Genomic DNA, 18,040 nt, shown 5'->3' on the forward strand with positions numbered 1-18,040 from the left:
AAATAATGATATAATATTATCTTAATATATTAATATAACTATTATTATACTAGGTATGTTCAGAAAATAACAAAAGTTTTCCAATTTCGCGGTTTTGGAGAGTCCAATTGTCAAATTTTTTTATTATGTTGGTATACATGAGCCTGAGGTATGATAAAATTCTCAGCTATATTCATTGTTTATTTTATCTGCGGAAGCCGCTAAGGTTAGACAGGTTTTTATGATCTCGGCGTTTTTCGTTTCTTAAAAGCAATGGATCAAAGAATTTATACCAAATTTTGCGTAAAAAATTAAATAAAGTGTAACAAAGTAAGTGATACGTTAACAAAGGCCTATAGTGAGTCTGTTATGAGTAAAACAAGAGTTTACGAATGTTATAAGCGTTTCCAAGATGGCCGTGAAGACGTTGAAGATGACGAACGCCCCAGCACATCAACAACTGATGAAAACGTGGAAAAGTGAATAAAATGGTTATAAACGATCGCTGAATAACAATCAGAGAAGTCGCTCATGATTATGTACGAGTTCAACGCCATTTTCATGAAGCAATCCGAAAAAAACGCCCGGATTTGTGGAATAAAAATTCATATCTTTTACACCACGATGATGTTCCTGCTTACACTTCATAGCTTGTTCGTGTATTTAAGGCCAAAAACAATACTGTAATGATGCCCCAACCTCCATATTCGCCATACATGGCTCCGTGTGACTTTTTCCTATTTCCAAAAATAAAGAGAACCTTAAAGGGCCTTCGTCTTACAAGCATAGATGACATTAAAAACGCATCGCTGAAAGAACTAAAGGCTATCAAAAAGATCGAGTTTGAAAAGTGTTTCGAGGATTGGAAGAAGCGCTGGCACAAGTGAATAATACCTAATGGGCACTTTTTTGAAGGCAACAACATTAATGTAGACGAGTGAATTAATTTTTTTTTCAAAAAATGAAACTTCTCGTTATTTTCTCAACACACATCGTAATATATAAGATAACGAATTGCATAGTCAAATTTTCTTTTCGTGAAATCCAACTTAAACTTAAATTCAAGTTTTCAAAAACTTTAACAAATAAATCGTTATTAAAATTTTTAATTTTGGATTATTATCGGGTGCTGGCTAGCTCGAGATAGGGAAACATTCTCTAACCGTCTCATCCAAATTTTTTGTTTGAAAATGTCCAAAAAGTTCTAGAATGTTTAAAAGTGTAAAAAGTAAAAAGTGAATACTAAAAAGTGCAACAAAAAAATGTCTAATTGACTCATTAAAATTTTTTTCTACATGTCCCAAGAAAGCCAATCTATTTCAAAGTACAAAAAATGAAATATGAACATTAAAATAAAAGAATTTATTTCATCATCCGGACGGTCTTTAAAATAATGTTTGGCGTCCACCATCGAAAATAGATTTTGACAAGACCGACTAACTATCGCTAGATTCATTTTTTCAGACTAGCAATTCGCTATACAAAAACTTTTAACTTCCACTCTGCGCAAGAATAAATAATATTGACAGCACAACATTTGCCTTCCTGATGGTTTATCCTGGTCCTGAATATTTTTTTATCATGCCATAATTATATCTTCTTAATTATATTACTTCGAAAGAACATGATGCAGCTACATCAAATTGCACTCGGTTTTTTATTAATTTGAATAAGCTTCTTTCCAAGAAGTTGAAAAAGACCTTTATTTTTAAATAATTAGCGGTTTTAGAATGTCTTGCGCTTTTCACAAATTTCTGAAAGTGCTTTAGAAAGTGAAAATATAAGAAGACCAGGAAGTGAAAAGCAGCTTCTACACAAAAGTATCCTGAGCAAAATCGTTTATCTCTATTTCAGTAGCTGAAAGCACATGACACCAGTGACATTTGTCTGCACCAGCACATTGCCTCATTAACCTAATTAAGCAAAGATGCTTAGAAAGGTGCAGTTTTTAGTCAGTAACCTGTAACAAAATTTCTCGTACAAAAGTGAAACAAATGGTAATAATTATATGGAGACATACATGCATTTTTACTTAAAAGATTTCAATGTCTGCATGAAGATCAGGGGTTTCTTTAAAGAAACCAGCATTTCCGTTAACGAACGACCTAGAAAGACATTCAAAGGAAACTCAAGTAAGGAATATGTTTTCCAACACTTCACAATTAATTATTTCAAGTATAAGAATATAATTAAGACATTTAACAAAGAGGGAACGGATTCAAAATAAATCAAAGAACTTTTTTAGAAACTATCATTAAACCAAAGATAATTCTTAATTGAAATAAATTAATTAAAAAAAGAGTACAAGCAGTGTACAAATTAATATCAGTAAAATGCGCTTATTTTATATAACACAGATCATAACTGGACGTAGTTTTCGTGCTTTACCATTTACACGTATATTCGTTTTGTAAACCATGAATAATAATTATAACGTTGAACTCGTCATTTTTTAACATATTATTTTGCAACTTGGTACAATCTATATTGCTGTAATTTTAAGTTTCTTAATTAATTTCTAATGATTTAATTTCAAATTATTACCATTTTGAACGAATTGACTTTTGCAATTGTCTAATTTTGTACGTTGTATATCTGATACAATTCGGTTTAAGTTTAAACTGTGCAAATTGTTGCATTCTGAAAAATGCGATTTTAATCGCTTTATAGTCTAAAAAAATGGAAATTTTCTTTAAAAAGTATAACTTTTGTAAATTTGCATAATATTAAATTAAGGTGATTAGAACCAGAATTTTTATTGATTGGCAGGTCATTTTTATTTTTTAAAATCAAAATTTTTTAAAGTTAGGTTCTCCTAATTTTATTTAAATTCGTTAATATTTACCCCTAGCACACAGCCCTTGAAATTTTCTATATGAATAATGTGGGGAAAATGAGAGAAAATTAAAAATTCATTTAACTTTTGTCAGTTTTCGTCAAATCATTATGCAATGAGAGACTTTTTGTTAGAATAAATTATAAAAATGAATGAGAATTCAGTATAATATAGTTTTAGTGTAGGGAAAACAGGGTTTGTGTATAAAAAATTAATATAGCGGTTTTCAGCCGTTAAAGCTAATATTTTTGTTTGAACAAATGCAAAGGTGAAAGGGACAGGAAGTTTAAGTTTTAGTGCAATTTTCTTCAAGGATCGTTCAAAGAAAAAGTCTTTTATTTATGTATTAACTCTTATTAAACTTTAGAGAATTTAAAATTCACTATATCAAAGTTGACAAGTGAATTTAAAACGATAGTCAAACATTTTATTTTAGAGAGCGAAAACATCTTTTGAAGTTGCCATACAAAGCATATGCAAATCTCAAACGACTATATGAAAAATAACTCACTCCACGAAAATATTTAGACTTCACAAGGAAAAACTAAATACACAAATTAATACAATTAAATACGGAAACATGTGTACAATTATTGTTTTTATTATTATGTACTTAATTTATTCACTACATACATAATCGCACGCTTAATCGCTATGAAAAATCGGAACGGCTGTGGCGGGATTCGAAACCTAACTTACCTAAAGTACTAAAAAGTAAACCCTAGGGTTAACTTACATTATGGAATATTTGGCAAAATTCTCGGCTAAGCGGCGTAGCTTGACAACTCAGTGCATTCTGCAAAATATTTAGGCCCTTTCTCACGAGTGATTTGTTGCTTAAGACATTTTGTAATGATATAGGTTAAACCTTTGATCACTTTCAATGATTAAATTGATTTTTTTATAAAATACATTTTTTAACGGAACTGATAATATTCTTGTTTGAATAATATTCTCTAATTTGATATCTCAGTAACTCAATATAATAAACTTAAGTGTATTTAGATGTAATATTTTATACATTCTAGTAATCGAATTAAATCTTATTACCTTAATGTATAAATTTCGTGAAAAAGAATTTCTTATATTTTAAATCCAATATTAAATGAATTCATTTAAAATAGAAAGAGTTTAATTTTATTTAAAATGTCGTGTACAAAATATGATACATTTCAATTTCGGAATATTACCGAATTTTTGACTATTAAATAATTCAATTTTCGAATTTTCACTAGATGTAATTTTGAGACATTTTTTCAAATTAAGATTTCTGTGCCTTCTTGAACTATTAAAGAAAAATTATAGTAGACAAAAGATCTTATGTTGTTTTCATATTTATCTTTAAAACTTTTGGAAGTGTTAAGTGTAACTTTTAATCAGTTTTATTTTGAACTAAAAATATTAAATTCATACCAAAAGAAATTCATTTTTAACCCAAAAAGACGTATTTTCTATCAAACAATTTCAATCATTCAGTTAATTAATTTGATTGATTAATAAATTTGTTCTTAACCATTTTAATCCGAAAACATTTATTTCCAACAAGAAAGCTTGTTTTTAACACAATATTTAAATTTTCAAGTAAAATATAAAAGAATTTCATTACGAAAAGGATGAAATCTTAACCAAAAGTATAACAGTATATCATCATCTGATCTTATTAAATTTTAAGTTGAAACTAATAACTTTTCGTGAAAGAAGCGAATATTAACAAAATATTTCTATTTTCAACGAAAGAGACGAATTGGCGACTAAATTGATGAAACTTCAACTAAAAATTGTAATTTTGAACAGAAAACTTCAACACTTAATCAAGTAGTTTAATTTTCAACCAACAAGATTAATTTTTTACCATATAAAAGACACATTTTCAACCATATCTTTTTATTTTTATAGAAAGAAATATAATTTCAAGTAAATTGATAAATGTTCAACCAAAAAAATTAATTTTCATCAAAAGCTTTAAACTTATTACCAAGATGTTCAAATTTTAATCAAAAAGAGTGGAATTTTCAACCGAGGGTCATAATTTTTTACCAAAAGAGACGAGTTTTCAAACAAATAGTTAAAGATTCAACTAAAAAAGATAAATTATTAACCAAGATTAAATCATTTAATTTCAGAGAAAAACAATATTAAACAAAAAAGAATATTTAAGCAAAGAGACGAATTTCCGAAGAAACTAATGAATCCTTAGCCAAAAAATTTAATTTACAACAGAAGATTTTAAATTTCAACCGAGTATTAAATTTATTAACAATAAAGGGTTTGATTTTTCAGTAATAATTTCAAAAAACGTTGGCTCAAAAAATGAAATTTCTTCCAGAGTAAAAGAATTTTAAAAAATATTCATATTCTGAACCAAAAAAATACATTTTAAACTAAATTCATTAATTTTTTAGATGTTTTTGAAAAATTTGGAATCATTTAGAAAAAAATATTTGAGGTTTCAGTACATAATTTAAATTTTCTACTAAAAAAGTGGTGTTTTCAATGAAAATAGTTAATTTTCTACAAAGAAAGACGAACTTTTAACCAAATAATTGTCTTTTTAACCAAAAATGAAATGGTTAAATTTTAGAGAAAAAAATGTTAACCCAAAAAAAAAATAAACTTTGAACCAAAAATATTTTAATGTCTTCTTGCAGTATTAAAAAAATTATACTAATAAAAAAGCTTATATTATTTTCACATTTATTCTAAAGATATTTTGAAGTGATAAGCATTATCTCTTAAATGGTTTTGAAAAATAGCAAACAAGTGCGGAAGTGTGGAGACAAGCATAATGGAACTCGGGGTAAGCTATCAAGAGTTGCAATTTGCATAATATACCGAAGGATCTTCAAGAGGTAAAGTGAAAATGCTCGATAGTGTCTACAGTATTATAGGTGAATTTAATTCGACGTCACGCTGTGTAGGAACATTTATTAAGATAGCCAATAACGTTGGTCGCCTAGTGAAAGCCTTTTAATACCCATGTATCGTAAATATCTTTGCACGATATCCTCTCTGCATATAAATCAAGGGCTTCAGCTTTGACTCGAGTTAATTGTAACGGCTTTGGCATGATCCCTTTCACAAGAATCCCTTGCTCGGAAGATCCCTTGCTCCCTTTAGCACAAGTCAATGCAATCTATATTCTATGCTTATATGCCCAGAAAATAGGATTCAACCTTTGAACCTAAATTCCAATCAAAAGCTAGATTTCAAGATAAGCTTAAGAAATCATTTTTTTTTATTTTGGGACTATTAATTTACTGTCAATTTCGGTACGAGAAGTCTAAAATAATTCCGCATTGTCAAGAGGACATACATAAAACATAAAAAGAAAATTTAAATATTGTTTCCGGAAAAATATTTCCATGTATCAATCCGTTGAATATTTTTCTGATTATCTACTTCAAACAAAAATGATCCATGTTTACGGATACAAAATTAATTTGTATACAACATCATTAATATCTGAAAAGTGATAGTTATTATAATTTTTATCGAAAGTCTTAAAACCAACAGGAAATGTTTTAAGAAACGTCAATTTTTTTAAAAAAATTCATGAATTTTCAACAATTAGTTGAACTTATACTATACTGAAAAAAATTTGGGCAAGCAACTGTCTTCTTAGTGGCAACGCAGCGCCACCACGACGGTTGGTGTAGCGGCAGGACCATATTTAAGTAAGCTATAGTACCAAACGTGCGAGCAGATCCTTTCCCGTGTTTTGGGAACGCAGTAACTCCACAAAAGAGAATGAAATTGCCCCACGAGTATAATCTATAACTGTATAACTCCGCGCGAAACTCGGCGTGGGGATTCCGTGCTTCCGCCTAAAGGGAGCGTTACTGTACCAATAACTGTTGGGACTAAAGCTGTTCCAATGTGGGAACAGAGCATGCCCAATATGAGAGAGAATGTGTACCCAGTTGCAGGTGAGCAGCGCGCAACGCATTTGGTGTTCCAGCTCTACCACGTGGGCGAGCAGCTCGCCCAAAAAAATTTTAATGTAGAAAAAAGAAGTTTTGCAAATAAATAGTTTAATTTTCAAAAAGAAAAAATTTTTGAATAAAAAAACATTAACTTTAAATAAAAAAGCCGATTTTTTAACAACATAGTTAAATTCCTGAACAGACAACATTAATAATCAACCAGTTTTATTCTGAACCAAAAAGGATTGAATTTCTACCAAAAGAGATGAATTTTTAAACTAAGAAGACAATTTTTCTAAAAAACAGTTGAAGTTTTAAACCCCAAATATTAATTTTCAACGTGAACATTATTTTTTAACCAAACAGTTAAATAAAACTAAACTAAAACAATTCAATTTTTAATTTAAGAATATTAATACTCAACCCAAAATATGACAGTAGACTTGTCAACCAAAAGAATTAACTTGCAACAAAAACTACTTGAATTTTTAAACTAGATAAGAGATCTAACGAAAGAGATACATTTTTAACTAAAATAAAGAATGTCTGGGGAAGTTAAATTTTTAGTTAAAAAAATTTATTTTTTACTAAAATAGAAAATTTTCGACAAAATATTTATCCTTAGAAAACAAAAAATATATAAAACAGTTTTCAACAGAAGACTAACTTTCAATCTAGTAGTTTAATTTTAAGCAAAAAAACCTAATTTTTGAGAGAAAACTCCGGTTTGAAATTTTAATGTAAAAAATATATTTACGGAACATCCTAGAAATATTTTTACTTGATATTTTAAATTAAAATTAACATACCTTTAGTAAGAATTTTAAACGCAGGCTAATAAATATCAAGGAACACTTTTAATTAAAATTATTTTTATATCTTTTGCATATATTCTAGAATAGAAAGAGCTCTGCAGAATAATTACTAATAGTGTTATAAGTTTCGAATATATTGGTGCAGTAACTCATTACACGTATAACATTGTTACTGAGAAAGTTTCCTGCTGAGTACCTTTTGTACTAACTTAGTGACAATTCACAAAATGTGCAATATCATTTAACTTCATGTGAATTTTCCAATAATTCTGTAGCTTTATTTATGGTTTGCTTGAAAGTAAAGTTCCACTTTTTCAACAATTTTTACTTATCAAGTTCTTTTTTAGGATTTTCAATATGCGATGAATTCATTGAATTTTGCACTCCTTCTGAAAAACTTCACAAAAACAAAGGAATTTTAAAGAGATTCTGTACTTTGAAACGGTAGTATATAAAACCCAGGTGTTTAAAATGTTGAAGACATTTAAGAACTATACTCATCGCCCGATATAAGACCGATTTCGGGCATTGCTTGCCTAGGCCTTGATCCTAAATCGAAGGAAATCAAACGTAAACAGGCAGGACCACTTGAATCATTTCTCTTGGATTTGGACACATGGCGCAAACCGATGCATCTACCGCGGTTCCTCTTATCACAAAACTGCGGAGGCTATCAGTTTTAGGAATATCGTAAACCGGGAGGTCTCATATCGCCAGTTAAGTATGCATTGGGTAACAAATGAAAACTGCATCTTTCTGAATATTCTGCTGAGATTTTTTAGTTCAATTTGACGCTTGGGCATTTCTTGTGATTATCTGTTTATCTATTTGTAACTTTCACTCTATGATAAAAATTCTTCAAATGAAACCTCGGCGAAATCTCGCTGCAGCTGCTACACTGTGAAAAAGTTATAAAATAGAATTCAGAAAGAAATGCCGAAAAAATCGAGTTTATTTGACTATTTCTTTTTACTGACCTACGCTTCACTAAACCTTTAATTATTTGCTGCTTTCTATTCTAATCAATTTAATTTTCTTTCTTTATCCTGTTCAAAAGTTATTACATAAAAGTTGAGCTTGTAAGAAAAAGCTTTTAAGCTGGCATTTTTTTCTCAATTGTTAACAATTCATTTTTTTAAATAAAGGTACATCTCTTTGGTCAAAAATTTCGCTGTTTTATTACAAATTTGTTTAATTTTTATTTGAAAATTAATTTTTTAAATTTACAATTTAACTAGTTGGTTAAATATTAATGTATTTTGCTGATAAGTCATAGGGGAAGGTAGGCCGAGACGGAGCACAAAATCTTTAACGCTAATTAAGTTGTAACCTGTAAGAACTTGCAGGGACAAATATTAATTGAAATTTTCTCCAATTTATCATTGACAAGTTGCACATATGTTTTTATAAATAGAGCGAACTCATTTTTCAGAAATTAAGTATTAAGTACTGTGGGTTAGTTGGGGCGCTATGGAACAAGCAGCGGTAATATAGAACGCATGGTGGGGCGGTATGGAACCATTGGAATATCAAATTTAAATTGTGAATATTTTTTGAAAATTAAAAAAAAGTAAGCGACAAATCAAAATTTAAGCCACGGAACACCATTTGGAAGAGATATAATATTAAAATACGTATTTCAGGCAGAACATAACTTGCTAACAATCTTCCTTTTATAATTTCGCATTTTAATAACTTAAATCATGTACTTTATCACTTTTTATGTGTTACAAATATCTCGCAACTATCCCGACCGGCGACAAGCTCAGGCTACACTGACAGTGACTGACAGTGACTGCGACAAGTTAAGTTCACGTATGTTCCGGTGTTCCATTCCGCCCCATTCAGCTTGTTGCATCTCGCCCACAACGAGAATTTTCATTGAAATCCGTAATTTACTTTTCTAAATAATTTATAATTTAATCTAATTCCAAGAGCAGAACATTTAAACATCATTTTTTGAAATTCTTTTAACGGAAAATGGGATAAGAACATTATTAGTACATTATTTTCTCTCGAAAATCACACCATTCCTGAGTTTTGAAGTACTAAAAATTTGCACTTACTTTCTGATACAATTTACATAAAATATCAATTCTTTTTGCACTTACCTCAACTCATTATACTGATTTTTATTTAATAAATTAATATCAAACTTGAAGTCTGAATATTTTTACAGCTAAAGTAGCGTTCTATTTTACCCGCCTGTTCCATCGCGAACCACCTTCCCCTATTTTTTTTGTCTAAAACTAATCTTCTTTATTGAAAAATCAAGTTCTTTCATTTTAATTGGAAATACATCTATTTGATTGCAATTTTAACTATTTTGCTAGAAATTAATTATTGCTTAGAAGTAATTTTCTTTCTGGAAAATGTAACTACAGTGAAACTCTTCTATAGCGCTGATTTTGGGGCTAACGGTGAATGTGAACTAACTCATTATAACCCGCTATAGAAAAGAGGGCTATTTGAGGGTCTCACTGTATTTGATTGTATTTAGTCTTTTTTGGTTAAAATTTTAATTGTTTGGTATAAAATTAATCTTTTTTTTTTATTCAAGGTTAAAGTCTCACTGTATTTGATTGTATTTAGTCTTTTTTGGTTAAAATTTTAATTGTTTGGTATAAAATTAATCTTTTTTTTTATTCAAGGTTAACACTTTTTGCTAAAATATTAATTGTTACCTGATTATATTGTTTAAAGATTCATAATCTTATTTGAAATTTCAACTATTTGGTTGTATATCAACTTCATTATCGAAAATCCAACTTTTTAGGTTGAAAATTTAACTGTTTTGTAGAAAGTTTGTCTTTGTGGTTTGAAAATTCAACAAATTCGTAAAAAAATTAAGCTGGTTGGTAGAAAATGATGTTTATTTTGAAAATTTAGATTTTGGGTTCAAAATCAAACTACTGTATTAGGATAATACATTTTTAACCTAAAACCGCAGTTATCCTATTTTTGGTTATAAATGTTTCCATTATAAGTTGAAAATTTAACTTTTTTTTTGTATAAAATGTATTCATATTTCGGAAAATTATTAATTTGCATAGAAAATCAATACTATTTGCTTAAAATGTATTATCTTGTTAAGGTATTCTTCGAATTTGTTAAAAAATCCTCTCTTCTAGCTGCATTCAGCTGGTTGAAAATTCGTTTTGTTCTTTTGAAAATTAGATTTGGAACCGAAAATTTCACCATTCCCCTTGTGGTGAACATTTATCTTTTTAGTTGACAATGCAACAGTTTTATTGAAAATTCCGACTTTTCATTCAAAATTAAGGTTCTTCTTGAAAATTCATCATTGACAGTATAAAAGACAAAACTTTTTAGAAAAAATTTAAATTTTTGTCTGCAAAACTTAAATATTTGGTTAAAAAATAGTATATTGAGAATTCATCTTATGAGTTTAAAAATTAAGATATTTGGTGAAAAATTAATCTTTTTTTTTTAATAATGTTTTTCATATTTTGTCTTATATATCATTATAAATATTTAACTGATATAGTCACAAATTAAACTAATTTGTTGAAAATTTGTCTTTATTTGTGAAAATTAATTTTTTATCTGAAAATCTAACTATTCCATTTTTCGTTCAAAATGTATCCTTTGTAATTTGAAAATTTGACTAATAGGTATAAAATTAAGGTTAGTTATCAAACGTTTATCTATTTTGATCAAAAATAATTCTTATTTGTTATAAATTTAGTATTTGTTTTGTTTAAAGGACAACTGTTTTCTAAAACATCCGTCTTTTTAGCTTGAAATTCTAATCATTCTGTTGCAAATTTTTTTTCGTTTAAATCGACTAGTCAGTAATTCTCTTTTTTTTTCTTCTTTTTTTTTGAAAATTAGTTTCTTCGACTGAAAATTTGACTATTCTATTTTTCATAGCAAATCTTTCTTTTCCACTTAAAAATTTAACTATTTAGATGAAACTCCATGCATTCAATTGAAAATTAATCTTTTTACTAAAAAGTTAAGATTGTTGGTGGAAAATTCATCTTTTTAGATTAAAATTTAGCTATTTGATAAAAATATTTTGTTGTGATTTTTAAGTAAAAGTCCATGTTTTGTATAAAATGCATCCGTTCGGATTGAAGAATAATCTTTCATGTGAGAAATATCATCTTCCTTTGTTAAAAATTGAACTTTTGTCGTTGAAAATTCAAATTTTTACTAAAAAATGTTTTTTTTTTGCTTGAAGAATTAACTGCAGTGAAACTCTTCTATAGAGCCCATTTTGGGGCAAAAAGTGAGACGGAATTAACTCATTATAGCCCGCTCCGCTTTATTTCGTTCACGCCTGAGTGCTCGCCTGAGTGACAGCTGCAGACCCCACGCATCCCGCGCAGCTCCTGTTACACCTACCTGCCGCACGGAATCTAGTCTCGGAAGGGCTATAGAAGAGAAGGCTATTGAAGGGTTTCACTGCATTTGATTAAAAATTCAACTAATTTATCATTTTTTTATCGATAATATTGGTCTTTAATTAATCGAAAGGCTTTAAATTTTATTTTTTGATCAGAGAAGTGCCACGTGTCACTAAACATTTGCGACTCTTCTTTTATGTGACTCTTTGTGAAGTTAGGGCAGACCCCTCCCTTCCCTGCAGAGTATCACGTAATATGTGGACGCTCCCTTACCGAGATTGATCCATCAATCTGATTTGAATTTATACGGAAAAAAACATTATCTGGGACGAATGGTTGAAATCTAACTTTCCTGCACACGGATCTACTAAATCGTTGAATACACCATTGAACAAGCGCGTGCTTGTCTCAATTCCCAAATCTCAGAAGGTCCAGAAGATCTCAGAAGATCCCGGAGAATTAACCTTGGAAGTGGGTTTCGCTGGGATTAATCAGTCTGGGTTCTACCAGGCAACGAAGTACCCCAGATTATCTTAGCAAAAGGAATCAACTCGGATCAACCTTCAGAGTCCCTTCTTTCTGGAAAATGTAACAAACTTGTTAGAATCCTTGCCTAGAAACTCGTCACTTGGAAAATGTACTTATTTAATAGAATTGTTGGATTTGTACGTTAGAAATGGAAATTGAGGATTAACCTAGGCCAATTTCCTCGAAAAAGGAAAGAATTTCAAAGCTAACTTCTGCGAAGCTTCGCTCTCGACTTACCTGATACTGTTTGGAAACTTGAACGAAACTACAAGGATTGTAACTAGTACAACGAAGAACTCTGCACAAACTTCGACGACGTGTAGAAGACGAGAGTCGAAGAACTCAACGGCTGGTCGAGAGAAGATTTTCCAGCATCCTCTTTTGTAAATGGATAGTCTATTTTCAGAAAGCTTCTTCTTCTAAACTATTGATCAATATTTAGCAGTTTTGAAAAAGTACGAAAATTTCAATTTTGTTGAGAAACTGGTATAATACATTTCTTCAATCAAAACATTTTGAAACATTTAAGTAGTTGATAATATAGTTTTTTCAATGTAATTACAGGTTTAAAACTGTTTCGTTTAGTATATTGGAAGTTAAACTTTTAAATCGTGAAGATATCTTATTTAAGAGCTTTGTACATTCAGAAAAGCTTTATTTTTAAATTTGCATTACATATAATTTAAATTTGCCAAATTTTGAAAACGTTTCTTTTAAACTTAAATTTAGGTAAATATCCAATAGTCGCTTCTAGCAACATATTAGATTATTAGTTGATGTTTAAGCCATTGTTTGCCAAAGCAAATGGTCAAACCCAAAAAAAAACCGATATTTGACACATCTCATTTCACAAAACACAAAAATATATTCAGATTTTTTAGAAAGTTGAAGATATTTTGAACCAACATGTATGTTAATTATATTCATTGTGATAGAAATATTTCCAAAAACCACAAATTTTAGAAATAAAAAAAACTATAGACATGAAAAACATTACTTCAAGAAAGTATAGTCCAATGGAACCAAAATAATGTTTTTAAATTATTTTCCTTTAAATTCTTCATTTCATATTTGGAAAGTTGCTGCTTTGAAATTTTGCAATAAGAAAAGTGTTTAATTCTGAAGTTAAAAAATTCGCATTAATATTCAGTTGGCAAAACCTGAATTTAAAAAAGCCTTTCAAATAATTTAACATTTTTCAAGATTTTAAAGTGAAATTGAAATGACAGCTTTTTATCGAAAAAGAAAAATCCCGAATATATAAAATTTATTTTTAAAAACTACCGAAAATTTTAATCAATGAAATTAATATATATCGGAAGTAAAAGTTCAAGAAAATAAACAAATTCACAAATTTCTAATTACTGGTATTTTATAAATGACAAAACTTTTAAACTCTAAATTAGCAAATTCTAGAATTTAGTAAATTAAAAAATTTTCTAATTCCCAAAACTAATAAATTTACCTCAGTATCAAATTGAACATTTTGATTTTATAAAATTGCAGTTTTGAAAACAGCTTTAGATTAAATAGATAAATTTTGGGTCATTTACAATGTGAAATTTCGAGAAATCAAAATCTTCAGGAGCCTTTAAATTCGGAAACTTACTCATTTTCAAAAATTGTTAATTGCAGAAATTTGGAATTTTAGATTTTAAAATTTCCTTCAGTTTACAATTTCTATCATTTAAGATTTCCGAATTTTTCTCGTTTTATTAACTTTTACATTTGATAATCGTAAATTCCGGGAAGTTTTCTATTTTGGTCATTGTTAATATCGGAATTTCAATTAGACTAAAAAAGTTTTAAAGTCAATTTGAATTTAAATTTAAATAACATAGTTTCACAGTATAGAAGTCTTCATGGACACAGAATTTAAAATGAAGTCTGTATCTGATATTATAAAATATTTATCGTGTTTTATGACTTTTTTTAACAATTATAAAGCAAAAAAAGTTATTTTTATTTTATTTTTAATGTGTTATTAGAATTGCATGCCAAGCACTATACATGAAAAATTACCATAATTTTGTACCCATTAAGGCATTTCCAAACTCTAAAAATTAAAAATGATCTACATCATTAGGTAATTTGACTTTAACCACCAGCTAACTTCACTTTACTGAGCGCTGAGGGTAAAACAATCGACCAATTACATGGAACTCAGTACAGTTTTACCCCATTTTGCCAATATCTTTATAAAAACTAATTTTTTCTGTATAACAGTATTTAAAAAGTCGTTTTTATTTTTTGAGAACTATTTAATGAAATAATAAAAAATTATAATAACTATTATTTTTTACGAAGGTGTTACAGAAATAAAGTTTTTTTTCCATGCATTTGGTCCACTGTTTTCCTCTCAGCACTCAACGAAGTGAAGTTAGGTGGTGATTGAAGTCAAAAAGTCTAATCGATACAGCGTAAGACCATTTTTGATTTTAAAAAGTCGCCCATTACAGTTTTATATTTGGAAATATACGCAGAAACTTTTCAACACTAGTCATTTTTGATTTTCAAAAATTGTTTATCTTCGGCCCACTCCACTATCTAACCATCTTCAAGAAAATATTTCTTCCTTGAAAAATCTTTATCACACTAAAATTACCGAGGCAGCTAAATAGGCTTTTAACTACGATGATCTCTAAACTACTCGACTATATTTCATCCAGGACTAAGAGCATTTTATCACCGCATTTAGCTCTATCAGTGCAGGTGACAACAGTATAACAAGTTGCAGTATATTTCTAGGGATAACAGTCGGCAGAATAGCTTCCTAGAATTTCAGCAAAACGGAACATGACATCTTGGCTGAGAATACTCTCTAAGTCTTCTGGAGGTACCAACTCAGATGTAAATTTGCATGAGCATCGTCGAGACATGTCTCAATTTCTCACAGCAGTCGCTCTTGATACGCAACATATTCGCACAGAGGTGGCTTAGTAGCTTGCTGAAGATGACTTCCTCTTCTTCTTATTGAAGCAGTTAAACTATCCGAGACTTCAGGTAATCCTCTCTCCAGTATATACTCTAATTTCAGGTCAAATGTTATACGCTTTAGAGATATGTCGAGAAGACTTTCAAGTGCATACTTTTTAAATGGAAAACTTTATACGAAAATTAGGTTAATCATTAAAATATTTTATAAAGTGGATCGCATCAAAAGAATTCAAGGACCTTTGTTGACAGTGGATTACTAACAGTAATAGTATATTGCAAATTAGTATTCTTAATTAAATAACAGACGACAAAAAGGTACCGAGAGATTTGATGAATTATTTTGGGCAGTCCACGTCTCGTTCTTACACCTGCTTCAGGACGAGACTGTACGCACGGTTAGGACCTTGTAGATGTTCAGTGGTGACGACAAGCATTCTACCAATACCAACACACTGTTAACACTATGTTATCTTTTCCTGTCTCGGGAAAACCTATATCCAAGAAATAATTGATATTCGCCTTAAAGAAAAAACTAAGAATGACATTTGGTTTCTGTGCGGGGGGAATAGCAAAGGCAAGTTTTGAAACTTTCAGTTCCTTCACAATTAGAAATTTCTGCAGGAATGTTCAGAGACGCGTCGCTAAAGCTTTATGCAGAAACTGTTTTTAAATTTGTCTTAACTGTAACAGAAACTTCAGCAACGGTAATTGCATAAAACGTCATTCACTTGTTTTAAAAAATTTGGTTACAGTTTGGGAATTTTCAGTTACTGTAACTGAAAATTTCAAGAGTCTAAACAAATTTTTTCGGTGCGTTAATTTTAATATAAAGCATGTAGTCTATTTTAGTACTCAGAATGTAAATAGCAAAAAAATACGAGCGTAGTTAATACAAACGACATCTTATGTTATCTATGTTATAATAGTAAGTGCACTCATTGTATCAAATACATGATCAAAGCCCATCCTTTATCTTAAGAATCTTTTTTCAATTTAATTAATTGAGAATATTATATAACATAGTTATCTACATATAAACTTCACTCTTTTTTAATTTTACACCCAACTCTCTCTTTCAGTAAAGTGTCGGGGGTTGCCTCCAAATGCCCGTGGACTTATTTCGGGGGCATAGAAACGTAAACACTGAAGGCCACATGTCTTGTTTCAAATTAGAATATATATCTATATACATAATGCCGCAACCGCTTTCGCCCAGATTCCTGAGAAAGTGCGTGAGCCAGCAGTTCTGAGGAGATCGAGAACGGGCTGACTGAAAGCGAGAGTTTGGTGTACTACAATTTTTATTTTTAAGAAAAATATATACTGCAAATTTATATTAAAATAAATGAACCAAACAATATTTATTATTTTTTTATTTTTTATACATAATATTTGCATGTATTTTTTCACAAAAAATTGAATAATAAACCAGAAAGTATGAATTTTTATCAAAAAATTGATTTGTAGCGAAATAGTTAATCATTTAACCAAAGGAATGAATTTTCAACTAAAATATAAATGTTGCACAAAAAAAATCATTTTTTAACAAAATGGTTTTACCAAAATTTTCAGCAAATAAAGTTGGATCCTCAGAAAGAGAGATGATTTTATCTTGACTTTTGAACATCAAAATATAAGTCTTGAAGAAGAAGTAAATTATTTGCGAAAATTATACTTAATTTTTTAACTAAAAAAGGCAATGTTTAAGCGAAACAATTGATTTAAAAAATACTTAAATTTCAATCGAAAAAAGATTTCAGTTACACTTTTCAGCATAAAAATACAAGTTTTAAATGAGAAGGAAATTTTCTTTGAAAATTGTTGCATCTTCTATCCAAAAATGTAAATTTTCAACAAAAGAGTTGAGTTTTTTACAAAAAAAGACTTTTTAATAAAATTCTAGAATTTTAAACCCAACCGTTGCATTTTGATCAAAGAAAAAAGCAATTTCTAGTAAAATAGATGAGTTTTTAAAATAATAAGAAAAATTTTCAAGAAACGAGTTTTCTACCGAAAAAGACTTAAGTTTGACTTTTTAGCATCAAAATATGAGTTTTATAAAATAAGTCAGTTTTATACAAAACGAGTAAAATGTTATACACAAAAATTGAATTTTTAACCAAAAGGGATGTCTTTTTAACAAAATTATTAAATTTTCAAACAAATAATAAAATTTCTAACTAAAAGGAAAAACGTGTGCAGTAAGCAAGTACAAAAAATAAATACAAGTACCAGGCAAACAAATTACTGACAAGAATATTATACCAATGTTACTGCAAAACTTTCTTTTTAATTTTCTTTAATTTCCCATTGACCAACTTTTAATTTTCCCTGACCATATTCTACTCGACAGTTTAAAGTTATGGAAATTCTCTGTATTTACACGAGTTTTGTTCCTTAAATACCTGACTTTTCGCTGATCAATAAAATTCCCTGACTTAAAAAGAAATTGCTGTTAGCTAGATTCATTTTTCACTCAACAGGTTTGCAAGAGTGTTATTTTTCGACAAATTATGTACATGAAAAAAGTACCCCAAGCTTCGTCTGGTAGCCAAACGCACTCGATAAGCAAGGGCTAAAGAGAAGAGTAGATGGGTAACAGTATGCTAGTGATGGACTTACAATCACCAACGAGAGTGGGGGGGGGGG

The sequence above is a fragment of the Belonocnema kinseyi genome, chromosome 2 (assembly GCF_010883055.1).
Source record: "Belonocnema kinseyi isolate 2016_QV_RU_SX_M_011 chromosome 2, B_treatae_v1, whole genome shotgun sequence".
Classification (NCBI taxonomy): domain Eukaryota; kingdom Metazoa; phylum Arthropoda; class Insecta; order Hymenoptera; family Cynipidae; genus Belonocnema; species Belonocnema kinseyi.